Source organism: Balaenoptera ricei, chromosome 8 (genome assembly GCF_028023285.1).
Source record: "Balaenoptera ricei isolate mBalRic1 chromosome 8, mBalRic1.hap2, whole genome shotgun sequence".
NCBI lineage: Eukaryota > Metazoa > Chordata > Mammalia > Artiodactyla > Balaenopteridae > Balaenoptera > Balaenoptera ricei.
The window spans coordinates 13,400,840-13,419,408 of NC_082646.1; the positions used below are offsets into that span (position 1 = coordinate 13,400,840).

Here is an 18,569-nt window from a genome sequence, read left to right on the forward strand (position 1 = left end):
TTAAGTAGGTCTCTTTTAAAGAACATATAGTTAGACTTTTTTAATCCAATGTAACAATCTTTGTTTTTGAACTGGTGAGTTTATATTTGTTGTAATGACTAATAATTTGTATTTATTCCTACCATCTTATTTAGTACTTTCCATTTACGTGGATTTTTGTGTGTCTGGAAGATACATCAATTAGTGGGACAGAAATAGACCCACACATATATAGACCCTTGACATCACAAAGGAGTGATCTTTCCCAAAAACAGTAGTGGAACAATCCATATAGGAAAAAAAGAAAATCAAACTAAACCCTTACCTTACACTATGCAAAAAACAAAACAAAAAAAAAACCTAGATGGGCTCTAGACCTAAATGTGAAAGGCAAATAAAGCTTTAGAAGATAAGAAAACTATCTTTCATTACTTCATGATGGAGAAAAAATTCTTAAACAGGACCATAAAAAACATTAATAAAGGAAAATATTAATTAAATTCTACTATACTCTGAAAGAACTTCTAAGATACCACAAAAGAGTAAAAACATATGTACAAAATCAGAGAAGATATTTACAATATGTATATATCCAGACATACATATCCAGAATATATAAAGAACATCTACAAATCAGTAGGATAGGGACGATCTTTTTTTTTTTTTTTGGCTACACCGCGCAGCACACGGGATCTTAGTTCCCCGACCAGAGATCAAACCCATGCCCCCTGCAGTGGAAGCATGGAGTTCTAACCACTGGACCACCAGGGAATTCTCAAAAATGGACAAAAGACTTGAATAAAAACTTGACAAAAGAAGATATCCAAACAACCAATAAACATGAAATGGTGCTTAATCTCATTAATCATTTTAATTTCATTAAAATGACAGTTGTAAGCTCTCAATTAGATACTATCACTACACACAACAAATTGGCAATGCCAACCACTGGCAAGGAGCAAGGACCTTCAAATACTGCTGGTGGGAATCTAAACTAATAAAACCACCTTGGAAGATAGTTCAGCACTGTATTGTCAGGCTAAAGACTTATATGCCCTACAAACCTGCAGATCTCCGCCTGGAAAGGTATACTGGGATACACATACAAAAATGTGTAACAATTAACAACTGCAAACAACCCAGATGTCCATCAACAGTAGAGTGGATAAACTGTAGTATATTTACTAGCAACAATACACTACCACATGGATGCTCCTCTCAAACAAAGTAGATCTAAAGAAACCAGAAACAAAATATATATATTACAATTACATGTATATGACTACATTACTATTACAAAGATATCCCTCTAAACTATATTGATGCAATATGCATACATAGGTGGTAAAAATATAAGTAACAGAAAGAAAATAATTTTACTTTACTTGTAGCTGATATAACTGTCCATGAATAAAATGAAAGAGAATTGACAAAACATTAGAAACAAAACAGTTTAATAGGTTGCTGGATTCAAAATTGATATACCAAAACAGCATTCATAAAAATTTTATAAATAATTTTAAAATATAATTTTAATTGTTGCCATTTTGAATGGCATAAATAAAAATTTAAGGCTCCTAGGAATATATCTAACAAAAAATGTGTAAGACTCTTATGAAGAAAACTATAAAACTTCACTGAAGAACATAAAAATAGAAATTAATGAAGAACCCTATCATGTTTAAGGAGATGTCAGTTCTCCCCCAAATTAGTATATAAATGCAGTGCAATTCCTATCAAAATTCCAAAAAGCTTTTTCATGGAACTTAACAAGTTGATCCCAAAACCCACATGGAAGAAAAAGAGACGAAAACCAGCCAAGCCTATTTTGAAAAGTCACAAAGTAGGTGGTATTTACCCAATGAGTTATCAAGACTTTTTAAAATCTTATAATTAAAATAGTGTGATGTTGACCAAAGACTGATAAATGGCCAAATGGAAAAGAAGAGAGCCCAAACAGAGACACACATGTATGGAAATTCAGCATCAGAAGTGGCATTACAAATCAGTTCAAGAGGAATTCCCTGGAGGACCAGTGGTCAGGACTAGGTGGTTTCATTGCAGAGGGCACGGGTTCGATCCCTGGTAGAGGAACTAAGATCCCTCATGCCGTTCAGTGTGGCCAAAAAAAGAAAAAACACACACATACACACACACAAATCAGTTCAAGAGAAAAACTACTGGAAAACTGGTTATCCATATGGGAAAAAAATTACATCCCTTACACATTACATGAAAAGTAAATTTCAGATGAATTAAAGATCTTGTGTGGAGAAAAAACTTTAAAGCTTTTAGAAAAAAATTTGGAAAATATTTGTTGAACTTTATGATCTCAGAGAGGAAGTATTTCTCAAGACACAAAAGCAAATCATAACCATAAACAAAACAAAATGACAACCCACAGGATAGGAGAAAATATTTGCAAACAAAGCGACCGACAAGGGATTAATCTCCAAAATATACAAACAGCTCATACAGCTCAATATCAAAAAAACAAATGACCCAATCAAAAAATGAGCAGAAGATCTAAATAGACATTTCTCCAAAGACATATAAATGGCCAAAAAGCACATGAAAAGATGCTCAACATCACTATTAGAGAAATGCAAATCAAAACTACAAAGAGGTATTACCTCACACTGGTCAGAATGGCCATCATCAAAAAATCTACAAATAATAAATGCTGGAGAGGGTGTGGAGAAAAGGGAATCTTTCCACACTGTTGGTGGGAATGTAAATTGGTACAACCATTATGGAGAACAGTATGGAGGTTCCTTAAAAAACTAAACACAGAACTACCATATGATCCAGCAATCCCACTCCTGGGCATATATCTGGAGAAAAACATAATTTGAAAAGATACATGCACCCTAATGTTCACTGCAGCACTATTTACAATAGCCAAGACATGGAAGCAACCTAAATGTCCATTGACAGAAGAGTGGATAAAGAAGATGTGGTACACATATACAATGGAATATTACTCAGCCATAAAAAAAGAACGAAATGATGCCATTTGCAGCAACATGGGTGCACCTAGAGATTGTCATACTGAGTGAAGTAAGTCAAACAGAGAAAGACAAATATCATATGATATCAGTTTTATGTGGAATCTAAAAAAATGGTGCAAATGAACTTATTTATTACAAAACAGAAATAGAGTCACAGATGCAGGAAACAAACTTATGGTTACCAGTGGGGGAAAGGAGAGAGAGGGATAAATTGGGAGATTGGGATTGACATATACACACTACTATATATAAAATAGATAACTAACAAGGATCTATAGCACAGGGAACTCTACTCAATACTCTGTAATGGCCTATATGGGAAAAGAATCTAAAAAAGAGTGGATATATGTATACGTATAACTGATTCACTTTGCTGCACACCTGAAACTAACACAACATTGTAAATCAACTATACTCCAATAAAAAAAATTTTTTTAAATCATAAATGCAAAGACTGATTAGTTTGACAACACTAACATTTTAGTAATGATAAATCATAAGAACTACTGAACTTTTTCCTTTTTTCCATTTGTTTAAAAAAAATCAATGCAATTGTAATACTGTATTATTTTTTTCAACATCCTTTTTATTTTCTTCTTGGTAAATTGCACTTTCATCAACGAAATATCCTTCTTTAGAAACACTTCTTGCCTTAAAGTCCCCTTTAATGTATCTAATATAGCTAAACCAACTTTCCTGGGTTGGTGTTTGCATGGTGTATCTTTTTCCATTCTTCTACCTTCAAACTTTCTGTACTCTTAAATTTAATGCATGACTTTGTCATGCAGAATATAGCTGGTTTCCTTTTAATTCTGATAATCTTAGATTTTAACCAATTTGACCTGTTTACACTTCAACTATGAAACTGCTATTATTGTAGGTCAAATACTGGCAATTTCATATGGTTCACTTAATAAGTACTGATCCTATAATAAATAATAAAATAATTTACTATTTGTTTCCTATGTATCTCTCCTGTTTCATCTTCCTTTACCTCCCCTTTCTTGCCCTCTTCCGGTTTAAGCATTTTTTTATTGTCCCAATTTTCTCCCCCATCAGCTTGCCAAATATATATTCTTTTACTACTCTTTAAATGAATACCTTAGTAATTATAAAATGCATCTCTGACTCATTAAATCTTATATAAAGTAGTACTTTTACCACTTCCCAGACAACGCAAGGAACTTGGGACACTAACTCCATTTACTCTTTTCAAGTTATGTGCTATTACTATCACACATTTTAATTCCATATATCATATAAAGTCCACAAGTCATTATTATTACTATTACTTCTGTTATTATTTTATATGGCCAATATTCATTCACATTTACCCACACAACCCCCCTTCCCAATGCTCTTCATTGCATCTGAAATCATTTTCCTTCAGCCTAAAGAACATCCTTTAGTATTTCCTTTAGGGAATGGGCTGCTGGCTACAAATTCTCCTCAGTTTTTGTTTATCTGAAAACATCTTTTATTTTATAACCACTTTTAAAGGCTATTTTCCCTGGATAAGGATTGGCAGTTATTTTCTGTCATCACTTTATAGCTACAGGCATACCTCGGAGATATAGCAGTTTCGGTACCAAACCACTGCAATAAAGGGAGTATGGCAATAAAGCAAGAATTGCAATAGAGCAACTCACACAAAATTTTTGGTTCCCCAGTGCATATAAAAGTTATGTTTACACTATACTATAGTCTATCAAGTGTGCAAGACATAGTATTATTAAAAAACAATGTACATATCTTAATTTAAAAATGCTTTATTACTAAAAAATGCTAATCATCAACTGACAACACAGGATTGCCACAAACCTTCAATTTATAAAAAAATGCATTATCTGTTAAGTGCAATAAAATGAAGTGCAATAAAATGAGGAATGCCTTCTAGATGCCACTGTCACTGTTGAAAAGTCAGGCTGTTAGTCTCACTGTTGCTCCTTTGAAGATAAAATGTCTTATTCTGTGGTTGCTTTTAAGATTTCTCTTTGCCTCGGGTTTTCAACAGTTTTACTACGATGTGCCTAGGTGTAGTTTACTCTGGATTTTTCCTGGTGTTTATAGAGCTTCTTTAATTTGGAACTTGATAATTTCTGTCAGTTTTGGAAAATTCTCAGCCAATTTCTCATCAAATATTGCTTTTGCCCCATTCTCTTTCCTCTCTCCTTCTGAACTTCAAGTACTTGTACATAAGACCTTTACTCAATATTCCAAATGCCTCTCATACTCTTTTCTGTATTCTCCATCCTTTTGTCTCTCAATGCTTCAGTCTGGATTTTTTTTTTTTCTGACTTACCTTCTACCTCACTAGTTTTTCCTTCAGCTTTATGCTATTAAACCCACCCACTGAGTTAACAATCAGTTCTTGTGTTTTTCAGTTCTAGAATTACTATTTCATTATTTACCACTTCAGATCTCTGACAAAATTATCTATTTTTCCAATGTTTTTTGCAATTATAAATAGCTGACAATTTCTGTATGATAAATTCTTAAAAGTAAGGAGTTCTCTTACACATTTTCAACAATTTCTCTGGGTAGCTCAGTGAGTCTATTGTTTCATTCTCCTGACAAACTCAGGGTTTTTTTTGTTTTTGTTTTTGTTTTCACACACACACACTGTATTTTATTTTTACAAGAGATAAATAGACTGACACCAAGCATTGTACATGGATGACCACAACAAAAGCAACAATGATTGCAATTACCAAACATGAAACACACTCATACTATGTCATAATATTGACATTCAGTCCAGTAATCCTCCACTGTAACAGCTCCTTCACTTTGCAGTGAAAATTGATTTGTATATTCTTTGCCTCTGAGTCCTTATGGGATTTTTTTTTAAATTCAAACAAAAAACATTGGAAATTTATTTATTGCCCAACAGTAAGGGAATGCTTAAATAAATTTTGATATACTCAAAAAAAAATTATCTATTTTATCTTTAGTTCTTCTAACACATTAATCATAGATATAAGTCCATGACTGATATCTCAAATATCTGTATCCCCCGTAAGTATGTATCTTTTATCAATCTTTCCTGTTGGTTTTCAGTTGTAGTTTGTTTTTTCATAAGCCTAATTATTTTTTATTGAGTGCTGAACACTGTATATAAAAAATTATAGAGACCATCTGAGGCTACAGATGATGTTATTCAGAAAGGATTTACTTTTGCTTCTAGCAGACAGATTTGGCTAGGGACACTAGGAATTCCAGGTCATCTTAATCTAACCCAAAACTGAGAAGATTAAAAAGCTGGGCTTCAGTCTTCAGTGCCCTGTAAAGACTGGTTTACTTCTGTTTCACCCTTACTCCTACAATTCAGGCCCTCAGGGACCCAACCCCAAAACCTAGAGTGTTTCCCAAGGCCCTCAACCTTGGCAGGCCCTAATTCCAATTTTTTGTCCTCCTTGACATGAGCATTTTGAAAACTCTATTCAGCCTCTCAGCTATCACTTCCAGAATCAGCAATGACCTCATGGAAAAGGCGGCCTCAAAAATAAGGCTTACCTCTCAGAGCTTTCCTTATCTTCCAGAACCTGGCCTCTAATTCCTCACTGCCTTTATAGCTCTTCAACATCTTCTAGCTTTTCTAGTTGCCAGCAGTATTATTTGGTTTGAAACAACCTACTCTAACAATGGTAGAAGCAGAAGTCTGACTTCTTACTCTTTATTTAATATTTTAAAATGCCTATTTTCTTGCATCACCAAAAGCTCATTATAAACTTTTTAAAGATGTCTAAATGGTTCCACTCTATAGACATACCATATCTTAAACCATCCCCTCCACTTTAACATTTATACTGTTTTTAAGTCTTCGCTATTACAAGTATCACTGTGATGAACATCTTTGGGCATTTTATTCTTCTAAACATCAGATTATTCCCTTAGGATAGATCTCCCAGAAGTGGGATCACTAGGTCCACCTGGAACAATTGCAAAATTCCAATTTAATTACTAATGTCTCTTCAAATGATGTAAGACAATATTAAAATTTTTAAACTAAATATTTTATCCTCTGTACATCATTTCCTGTACTCTTGAAAAAGAGCCCTATATAAGCCTGGCAAATAAAGACAAGCTGAATCAACAAAAATATCTGATTTATGAATATTTTAACAGTGTTTTAGGAAGCTGCTCATCCTATCAAGGGTTTCAAGCCAAAAGGGAACAACACAGCCAAGAAAAAAAGACTCTACCTCAGAAGACAGCTATATTCTAAATGCAACAGAGTTAAGAACTCATACTAATTAAAATAAATAGTACCCAATTTATAAGCATTACATTCCAAAACCTCATTTGGAACACAGGTATTTATGATTCAGAATATATTTTTACAGAATATATATTTATAATAAAAATATTAAAATGGTAGGTTCTTAAATTAGTCCATGGAGGGAGTTAGGGGAGACTGACATTGAGACTAAGATATCAAGATTCAGCAAAGACTACAAGAGGTATATGATCGAAGGTTTTTATCTTCAGAGAATACTGAGCATATTTTATATGGAGAAAGAACCAGAAGAGAAAAAGATAAATTAAAAGAAAATGGAAAACGGGATCTACAACACAGCTAGAACACTAAACACCCAATACCATTAAAAGAAGGGACACCTCCTTCCTTTAAAACAGGAAGAAAGGGAATGAGGACAGGTTTAGACAGACACAAATTCAGAGATATGAAGGCAGTACGTTTAAGAAGATTGCACCTGGTTTTGATTTTTCTCAACATATCCATTCAACAAATATATGTCAGGCACTGGGATACAGAAGTAAAAATACCATACCCCTGAATCTGAGAGGAATCAGGCAATAAACAACAAAAAGGAAATCAACAAGAAAAATATCAGGTTCTATGCAGACAATTAAAATAGAATAATAAGAAAATGCTGGATGACTACTTTAGCACAGTGAGTAGGGAAAGCTTCTCTGAGGTGAATTTAGGCTAAGAGTTAAAATTACAGGAAGGAGCCCATCATGTAGAATCAGCAGAAGAGTAGCCCAAACAGAGGGAACAACTAATCCAACAGCCCTAAAGTGAGAATAGGTTTGGATGTGAGGAATAGAAAGGTCAGTGAGACTACAGTGTAGAGAGCAAGGTGAAGAGGGTCATTAAGGGAGAGATGTGGAGTATCAGGGAATTAACAAGGAGACAGTATGATGAAGACTAAAATATAAGCTTTTATGTGTTGAATTAAAATTAAAGTGTTTTAGTATCTTGACAAGATTACACCAAATAGCCACATCAGAATGTCCTGTTTCAGTCATTTACCTTCAGTAAATTTCTTAACCTCTGAGCCTCAGTTCTTTTACCTGTAAGACAGCGGTAATACCCACCTCATAATAAATGTTTATGAAAGGACTGTACAGTTTCCAATAAAGTAGACATTCAATGCTAGTTCCCTCCCCATTTCCATACAACTCGACCAGGTTTATCTGCAGGTTAGGCAGGAATTATCTATTGAAGACAGAATGTTAGACCTCACATCACCCTTTGTTGACTCCCAGAAACTGACACCCTTATTCCTACCATCTGGCCATGACACAGCTACCCTTCCAAACCTGCACGGTCTCTGACTACTTGGTAACCAAAGAACAGAGAAAAGGCAGCAGGCCACCCAAGAACAGGGTGACCAACAATCTGCAAACACTACAGTAACCACTCCTTCAAAGGTCCAAACCAAGCAGAGCTCCCCCCAAATTATTTACATTTATATCCAGAGCTACACATGCCAACCCATAATATATTCTCCCTATTTAAAGGCAAATGCATTAACATTAAGAATTCAGGTTAAAATGCATTATTTGCCTAATACCTCTGGAAAAAAAGGTATACTTCCTTTCAACAACAACAAAACTAAACTAAAATTGCTCTGCCCAACCTATAGTAAGCAATTAATAAACGCTGATTAATGACAATGACCTGAAAAAACATATTACCCCTCATAACAGATTTAAAATATCATGAGTTTTTAAATGTCTCCCAAACACTTGATTAGTTCGCATTTTCAAACTACTATCATGTACGTTCCACAAATGTTATCAGTCCCTCCGTAGAATGTGACCTTGTAAAGATCAATTGTAGATTAAATATCTGCTTTTCTCAAGATCTTTCAAAGATAAATCAATCACATGACCAGGGAAATCAGCACTCCTTAACACTAACACAGACCATGAAGTAGGTATATAGGTAGAGCAACTCTTTTGACATTAAAATCTTCTGTAAAGAAAAAAAAAAATTCCCTAAATATTTATAACCTCTAGGGGAAAAGTTTCCAAAAGGCTTTGTGAATAATTCAAGTCAATAGTTAACAAACATCAAAAGCCAAAAGAACCTGCCTTTATTAGTGAATGTTAAATTGGCAGTTTTAGTTAACCTCTAAAGCACAAATGTGCGTTCTGAGCTTAAAAAATTCACCAAAAAATTTCCGAAAGATATTTTCCTGCTTAGTCTGTTCTCAACTTTATTTTGCTTTCAAAGTCTTACAATAGCAAAAATGGCTTCCTTTTGTTTACTTCTGCCTGTACATTTACAGCATCACTCAGAACAATGTCAAAAAGAAACATGCTTAGCTCTGGGAAACCAACAGTATCCTTGTACAGCTGCCATATACTCCATTCATAATAGCTTCCTCACTGGCCTAGCTCCTCCCTTTGCTTCTGCCAAGGGCTCAATGGTCAATAGAAAAAATTTGGAAAGTGCTATGATTACAATAAAGGGGAATAAAATTATGTTTGGAAATTGCTAAATTTTTAAAAACAGAAAAGTTACAGAGAACAGTGCCTATGCCTAATTCTGTTCTGAACACAGAATCTTTCCTAACACTAAGGAACTGTATTTCTAACTAGGCAGAAAACTATAAGCATATATGATTATGAATGACTAAGTATTTTTATCTCTGTAGACCTTAACTTATCCATAGAAGCATTTTGCATTTCAAACTTTTTCATATGTTAAAAAGCATGATTAAAATAAGCACTAAGCTTCAAAAGCAAGTATTCAGTATGGTGAGCTATACATAAAACACATAAAATTTGATTACAGTTTTAAAAGAATCAGTTGCTCAAGAGAACAGGAGGTACAGCAGAAAGGACACCAGGGTAGGAGTCCAGAGACCTGGGTCTTAGTCTGGTGACTGACATTAACTGGCTATGTGACCCTGGGCAAGTTACTCATCTCTCTGGGTCTCTCTCCCTCTATAAATTAAGAGTTAGATCAATTAATTTCTTTTCTTAAAGCTTCACGTTTTAGAAGCTAATCAACTCAGAAACTTGAAGAGATTTAACAGTTCTCCAAGTGTAACTACACAGTGAAGCTTTTAAATGAAAACTTATGACTGTTTTTCAAAGAGAAATCAGAAACCCATACTTTTTTTAAAAGAAACATATCATCACTAGATAATGGCCCCAAGAAAAAAAAGTCTTTTACTTCTAATTACTCTTCTCCATTACTGATTTATCAAAACCCATTCAGGGACTTGAACTGTAATTACTACCCAACACTTCTCAAATACCTCCCAACACTATTTATTAAAAGCACTATGTCACTTACAACTAATTACCAATCTCATTACTTTCATTTATCACATTAATTGCAGAAAAAAAAAAAATACAGCCAGTACAATGTAGGAAATTAAATAACCGACAGGTGCTAACAGCTTAACCATGCAGTTTTTATACAGGGATTCTGTTTTTAAAAGGAAAATATAATTCTCTTCTCAGACTTATCAGTGCAACTTCAGACCAATACTTAGCATGAACTAGGGATTAAATGATTTTACCATCATTTTTGGATGTCAGACCCTGATTAAGGCACAACTGTGAATTAGGATATTGTGGAGTTCTCTGCTTGGTCTAGTCCCTCCCCAGTCCCAATCCTTTTTCTGGTCTCAAGGATTAAGTAAAGATTTGCCTAATGATTCCCACAGGGGGTTCCCTGATCCCTTTGAACACCTTCAGTTATATCCCCAGTTTGCAAGTATGAGGACTGAGTCATCCTTAACTCCCTAGCACCCAGCAAAAAGTTCATGTTCACTGAAAATGTGATGGTGGAAAAGGTGCCAACGTAATTTTCACCTGAAGTAACTACCAGGTTACTTGTAACTACTAATCAGCTACCATATTTAAAATCAACAAACTAGACAAGGATTATGGATGAAAGCAGACTTTTTGGAAGGCAATGTGCCAATATATACTTTTCAAACTTTAATGTATGATTGCTTTGACCCAGTACATTTCATTTCTAGAAGTTTATTCTAAAGAATGTTTAGCAACTGCGTAATAGATAGTCACTGCAGCATTGTTTCTAGTATTAAAAATCAGAAATAACCTAGAAGACTATCAATATGAATTTGTTAAATAAACATATATATCCATATTATAAAATCTTACACACCCCTTAAAAAAAGAATTCAGGACTTCCCTCGTGGCGCAATGCTTAAGAATCCACCTGCCAATGCGGGGGACATGGGTTCCAGCCCTGGTCTGGGAAGATCCCATATGCCGCAGAGCAACTGAGCCCGTGCGCCACAACTACTGAGCCTGTGCTCTAGAGCCCGCGAGCCACAACTACTGAGCCTGCGTGCCACAACTACTGAAGCCCGCCTGTCTAGAGCCCATGCTCCGCAACAAGAGAAGCCACCACAATGAGAAGCCTGCGCACTGCAAAGAAGAGTAGCCCCTGCTCATCGCAACTAGAGAAAGCCCGCGTGCAGCAACGAAGACCCAAAGCAGCCCAAAATAAATAAATAAATAAATTTTTTAAAAAAGAAAAAAGAATCACTTAGAGTCTGAACAGCAGTTCAAGATCCACATAAAAAAACAAAAGTATTAGTTGGGTGGCTTAGGTTACTTAAACTCTCTGAATCTGTTTCTTTCTCATAAGACACATTATTTTGAAATTTTTGCTGTATCAGCAGATGTGAAATTGTAAACTGCTCAGCAATATAAGGCATTATTAGAACTCAGTTATCAGTCTTAGTGAGTAAATGCTAAAAAGGCAACAACTTGCTCAAGTCATAAATCTTTCAAGGGCAGTGCTATCCACCCGGCCTTCTAGAGCTGCTTAGAACAAGGGACTGGAGGGATTGGACCCCTAGCAGTAGACAGTGGTTACCTCTGGAGAGGGTAGTCATTTTGCAGTATGAGAGTAAAAGGAGACCTTTACATTTTGTTCTGCATATTTTATGGTTCATAAATTGTTTTTCACAAAGAGTGCTACACCTGTGTACTGCTATTCAAAGTAGCTCTAAGAAAGAAGGAGGCAGGAATTAGTATCCCATCCCCCTCAATGAAGTAGCAGTGAGTTGGCCTCATTTTAAGATTTCTTGTGGTTGATCCCAGAGCAAGAGGGAAGGTCAGTGGTGGCTGTAAGACGGCGCCCAAGGCAGAGGAGTTTGCTAAGCAAGACTCGCCATCCATCCCAAAAGTTGCAGAGGGGAGACCCAGGGTCATTGCTGATCTAGGAGTTTCTATGGCAGTGACATTCCATCTCCTAGGGCTTGAATCCCCAGTGGGTGTGTACCACCAATACCATCACTGCACCCCTTTCCCCTCCTCCTTTTGGAAGCTGCTGCAGGAAGGAACATTGTGGGGACAGAGCTGAGGCTGGCTTCCAGTGCTCCTGGTTGACTACTCCCACCTATTTCCTTCCAGCACAAAATGTGCTAATCATGAAAACATTTCACAATGACTTGCTTGTTATAATCCCCCTCTTCCAACAAACCTAATCATCAGAATTAATTCTAAGATCAGAATTAACAACTTCATTGGAAAATGTGATTGAAATTTAGGCTCAGTTTTCAAACTAATGCTTAGTCCATTTTTCTTTGAATGCCCTAGGTTAGTCATTAGGGGGGTGATTTTCATAGTATAAACATTATCCGTATGTTTGACTATAACATGAACTCCACTGAAAGTGAAGACCTGGGGACCAATCTGCCCATGTGTATACAGCCAACAAACAACATATTAAAAACGGGTTGTACTACAGCAAGGGTCACCAAAAACTTCAACCAAAGCCACGAAATGAACAGAGCAGATTATGTTCTTCCCTGGCCTAACCCTACTTTTATCCCATATACCCTTCAAAATTTCTATCATGAATCACATGAAATGCTCAGTGAGCTCACGATTCATACGGAACTAGGGAGAATTTTACATCCCTTGGGGGAATTCTTAATAGGCATGAAAACAACACAACCTTTTTGTTTACAATGACTGTATATTACCCTTATAACCAAAAAAGGTAAAACTACTTTTAGTAAATGTTACTTTAATTCAACACTCAAAAAAAAAAAAAAGATTCCCTACCTGATCCTCCTAATTAATCACATAGAAAATGAGGGAACATGTTTTGATCCCATTTTACTTTGTAAAATGTTTGCACTTCATTCAGCAAGTACTATGTGTTAGGCACAGGAACTGATGGTAAGACAAAGCCTTGGGACTTCCCTGGTGGCGCAGTGGTTAAGAATCCGCCTGCCAATGCAGGGAACACGCGTTTGAGCCCTGGTCCAGGAAGATCCCACATGCCATGGAGCAACTAAGCCCGTGCGCCACAACTACTGAGTCTGCACTCTACAGCCCACGAGCCACAACTGCTGAGCCCGCACGCCTAGAGTCCGTGCTCCGCAACAAAGAGAAGCCACCGCAACGAGAAGCCCGCGCACCACAACGAAGAGTAGCATCCGCTCGCCACAACTAGAGAAAGCCAGTGCACAGCAACGAAGAACCAGTGCAGCCAAAAAGAAATTTTAAAAAAAGACAAAGCCTTGATCCTAAAGAGCTCTAGTGGAGGGAGAGACAGATGAAATAAAAAGTGGTAAATGCTATCACTTTTTTTTTTTTTAATGAATCCCAATACCTTTATTTTGAATCACAAATTCCTGGGTGACTAAAATTCCTAGAGTTAAAATTAAATTGGGAAGGGGCTGACTACCAGAAAATAAACACCTACTTTATTAATACAATAGCAACAGAAAGGGTTTCCAATTTTTAGAAGAAAAATAACATGAACCAGCACCACCTGGTGGGTGCTACAAGATGAAATGCCCACATTTATTGTTTTGAGAGCCCCCCACCGCACTGCAGATGTTTCATCAAGGACAGCTGCCATCAGAGCTGAATGGCATGAATTAAGTGCAATGGGAGAATAATGTGTACAAACCTCCATGATAACCATGCAAAGTAACCAGTCCACATAATTTGAAGAGACACAAACCCTTAACTTAAAAGAAGATATTTCTTTTAATAGTACTAGCTAAACACCACATTAACATCATTCAAGAGAACATCTACTTTGCCTGAATGTGTGAATGGCGGGTGTGAGAGTGTGTGTGTGCGTGTGTGAGAATTGCTGTCGTATACCTACACAGGTCACTTTCCGAAAAATGACTTTTGTTATCGAGACTTTGTTGTATACCTGAGAAGTTACTGTATGGAGGAAATAACTAAGCCTTAGGAGTTGCGTAATCCTGGATTCCAAGTCAAGCTCCCTTATTAACTAAGTTACATAACCTCTCTGAGGCTAAGTATCCATAAAATAGGGATGATACCGCCAAAAAACTACTGAAAGAAATAAGTAAGTTTAATGTAATTAAAAATGATTCCCACCCCCATACCTTTTCCTTTCAGAATTCCTTTGGGGCACACAAAGCAGTTTAATTTAACAAATATTTACAACGCACTTACTATTATGTAAGGCCTTGTGACTGGACACTGCAGGAGATAACGAGATTATAGCTGCTGTCCTCGTGGAGTTTACAATCTTCAGAGGTTAAGATAGAGAAGAAATATGTACATGATGTTTAAACTTAAGAGATCCCATATCACTTTGAACATACAGTCACTTATTACTATAATGTAATCTCCTGGAATGTAAGAATTTACACCTAGCACTACTGTGCTCCTGATTTAGTGAGCATGCAAGCATAGGAAGAAAGGTAAGAAGAAAGGGAGAAAAGAGTTCAATGAAACATACTGATTCATAAATTCTATTAAGTGCATCTTACTTCCAAAATACAGGAAGTTACTTAAGGTGCTTTTTTGAGGGCAAGCAGGAGAAGGTAGGTAGCAGAAGGATTATCTTTTTTAAATGCTTTTTTAAACCCATGCTTTAAAGGAAAGCATTTTTCCAATAAACTATAGCCCATTAAATAAATGAACACCTTAAGGTTTTACTAACATAAGCTAATTTAAAATAAAAACATAGCATGGACCTAAAATACTGCCAGCATGATGCTCTATTTCAGAGGTGGACAAACTACAGCCTGCAGCCTTTTTTGTACACCTGCAAGATAAGAATGGCTTTTACATTTTTAAAGAGTTGTAAAAACAACAATAGGAAGAATATAGTGGGCTTCCCTGGTGGTGCAGTGGTTAAGAATCCGCCTGCCAATGCAGGGGACAAGGGTTCGAGCCCTGGTCCGGGAAGATCCCACATGCCGCGGAGCAACTAAGCCCGTGCGCCACAACTACTAAGCCTGTGCTCTAGAGCCCGTGAGCCACAACTACTGAGCCCGCGTGCCGCAACTATTGAAGCCCACGTGCCTAGAGCCCGTGCTCCACAACGAGAGAAGCCACCGCAATGAGAAGCCCGCGCACTGCAACAATGAGTAGCCCCTGCTTGCCGCAACTAGAGAAAGCCCGCGTGCAGCAACGAAAACCCAACACAGCCAAAAATAAATAAATGAAATAAATTTATTAAAAAAAAAAAAAAAGAATATAGGACTGCATATGTGGCCAGTAATGCCTAAAGTATTTACTATCTGTCCTGTGACAGAAAGTTTGCCAACTCCCACTCTACTTCATAACAGAATTTTGAGTCTCTCACTAAATTAAGTACCTTGATACTTCTATATTTACATTCAAGGCAATTTATATGATTGCTCTCTCCACTCCCCTGCCCTGCTGTCTCTCTACTTACTAGCCACTTTCTTCACATACAAGTATCTTCACAAATATTAATTACAATATACCGGGGTGGCAAAAAAAAACCCTAGAGGCTGACCACGTCTTCTGTTTAATAACAAGCATTCTAGCACAAGCATTTTTCCAAGAATGAGTTTAGGTTCTGCAATGGAATAGTAAATTGGGCCTATGTTGACCAGAACCCATGACTTATGCCAACTTCTCCATCCGTATACATCCAATATTGGAGAAGAGGAGACAGTTCCCAGGGCTAAACCAATAAACTGATTAATAATAGGCTGGGATAATAATATTCACCTAGCTTCAATGACAAGGTTAAAACATATGTGATGGTGACTTAGAGCTAAATTCAATAAATGTGTGGGATATCTATAGATTTGACACTAAGTTCTTCTCCACTTATATCATACGGCATAAAGTCAAGAAGGGTTAGTGATACATTTAAGACTTTCAACAATAAAAATAAAGTGAAAAAAGAGAACATCTATGCTCTAAACAGCAAGAGTAAAATAGACAGTGCAATCTAACAACACTACAGAATTAGTCAGAAAATCTGGAAAGCAGTACGAACCTACTGGACTAATACATCAGAAAGAACTATTTTCATTTCAGCACAACCAGTAATATGTGGTATGGGGCAAAAAGTACTAAAAATCATTTTCCAAAACAAGCAACACAAGAATAAAACATTCCTTTCCCAACGCTAGAACGGAAAAGCCAGAAGCCTACTTTCCTTGAAACTACCGAAACCTGAAAAGCATTGACTCAAAACTGAGAGGTCTTTATACTTCCCCAATAATTAAACATTCTGCAAAAGAAATCATAATTTAACACACACTCTTTAAAGAGATGAATGAGAAAGACTTAAGGGGAAATCTTATTTTAAGGACTACGTTACACAGACTCAAAAGTTTGATAAAAAGTTTATTATTTTTAAGGAGAGGTCTCTAATCAATACGATTTTGATACATCGCATGTTGATACAATGAGAAACTAACTAGAAATGCAAATGTTTTTTCATTCCAGGAGAAACTTTTTAAGTCATTAACTCTAACTCCCTAAAATGCAAACCTACAATCTTCGGATTTTGAATATATTCCATATATATTTTCAAGGTGTCAATGCATTTAAAATTTCCTTTATGCCTAACTTTCTTTAATGGTTTTATTACAATTTCTAATAATGAAATTAGCATTATAACACCAATATAATCAACATACAAATACTTGTTTATTCATTACCATACCAATTACTTAACATGAGAAGAACCAGCAGTGAAAAAGTAGCTTCTGAAACCACTGGTATGCACTACAGGAGCGCTAACACATACACAGGACTTATTAAGCATTTATATGGCACATTTATATTTGCCAAGTGCTTCATAGTCACTCTTATTAGCTGTTTCTAGTCCAAAACAATCCATGAAGAACTTTACAGAAGAGGAACCTAGGCCCAGAGAGGAACCAAAGAAAATTTTACTCTGGAGGAAATAACACCATTCTCTTACAATACACACCTGATCCTTCAAGTCACCTTTCATCTGCAGAATGAATTTTGCAAAAATAAGTTATTAATAAATGTGAAAAATAGCAAGGAAATATTGAATTCTCTGGAACAAACCGTTAGACTGTTTAAACACTCTTAAATACTTGGGACTAACTACTATGTTTCATTATACAGACACAACTATAAGGAAGTAAAATTCTCTCAAATGCCAAACTTAAAGTGGGGTTATTTTTCATACTTGATAAAAAAAAAAAAAAAAAAAAAAGTAACCAAAGCAGCTCATCTAACAAGTTTAAAGTCAGGTTCTGTAATAAGGAGTCAGGTTCTGTTACCAAAAAAAGTAGAACCCAACGAAAAGCAGTGTGTGTAAGGAGGAAGTTCTGGAAGAAGTCAGAATCTACTGCCTAACCCGCTCAGTCAATATATCTCTCCTAAAATAATGGTTATGACCAGAACTTGTGGTTTAATCAGTGCATATCTATCTCAGCACCAGCAATGGATCCCATTCAATGTTTTGGAGGAGAAAAACTTGAGCCAGCGCTAGATGTGGAGGAAAGTTCCTTCCTTGGCCCATTTAAACACCCCCCCCCCCATTTATTTTCTCTCGGTGTTGCATCTTAATGAGAAGAAAAAACAGAAACAAAAACTATACGCTCACCTAGAGCGCAGTTTGCCTGCGGAGTTGTCAGGACCCCAGGTCTCTCAGTCAGAGCCCGTAAACCTAATTCCCTAGTCAGAGCTCATCCAGCTAACAGTCCCAGCCGGTAAATCAAGCGCTCTTCCTCACCCCCTCCCTCCTATCTCCCGGGGCCAACTCCGTGACCCACATCCCTACACCCTGCACAGAGCCGCAAACTCTGCACCCCCATTATACTTCCTCCCTGGTGGCTCCCCAGTTACCCTTCACCCCAGCCGCCACCCCATCTTTGTCTCGCAACCCCAAACACACACCTCAACGTTCCCTCACTCCCAACCGCAGCCCTTCCCCCACCGCCGACCCCCATCCTCCCGGTCTCCTCCCCACCCCCATATTCCCCACCCCTCACCCCAGCTCCTCGCCTCCCCAGCCTCGCATGACCCGTCCCCTCCCCCAGCTTCCTCTGTCCCTTCCTTCCCGTCCCTCGGCCCCTTCGCCCA

General features: G+C 36.8%; 1 protein-coding gene across 3 annotated transcripts in view; it reads right to left on the minus strand.

Annotated features, from left to right (window-relative positions):
* The window catches only part of CBL (Cbl proto-oncogene), a 90,542-nt gene that overhangs the window by 71,458 nt on the left and 515 nt on the right, over positions 1-18,569 (minus strand). The gene's annotated exons all lie outside the window — the stretch shown is intronic.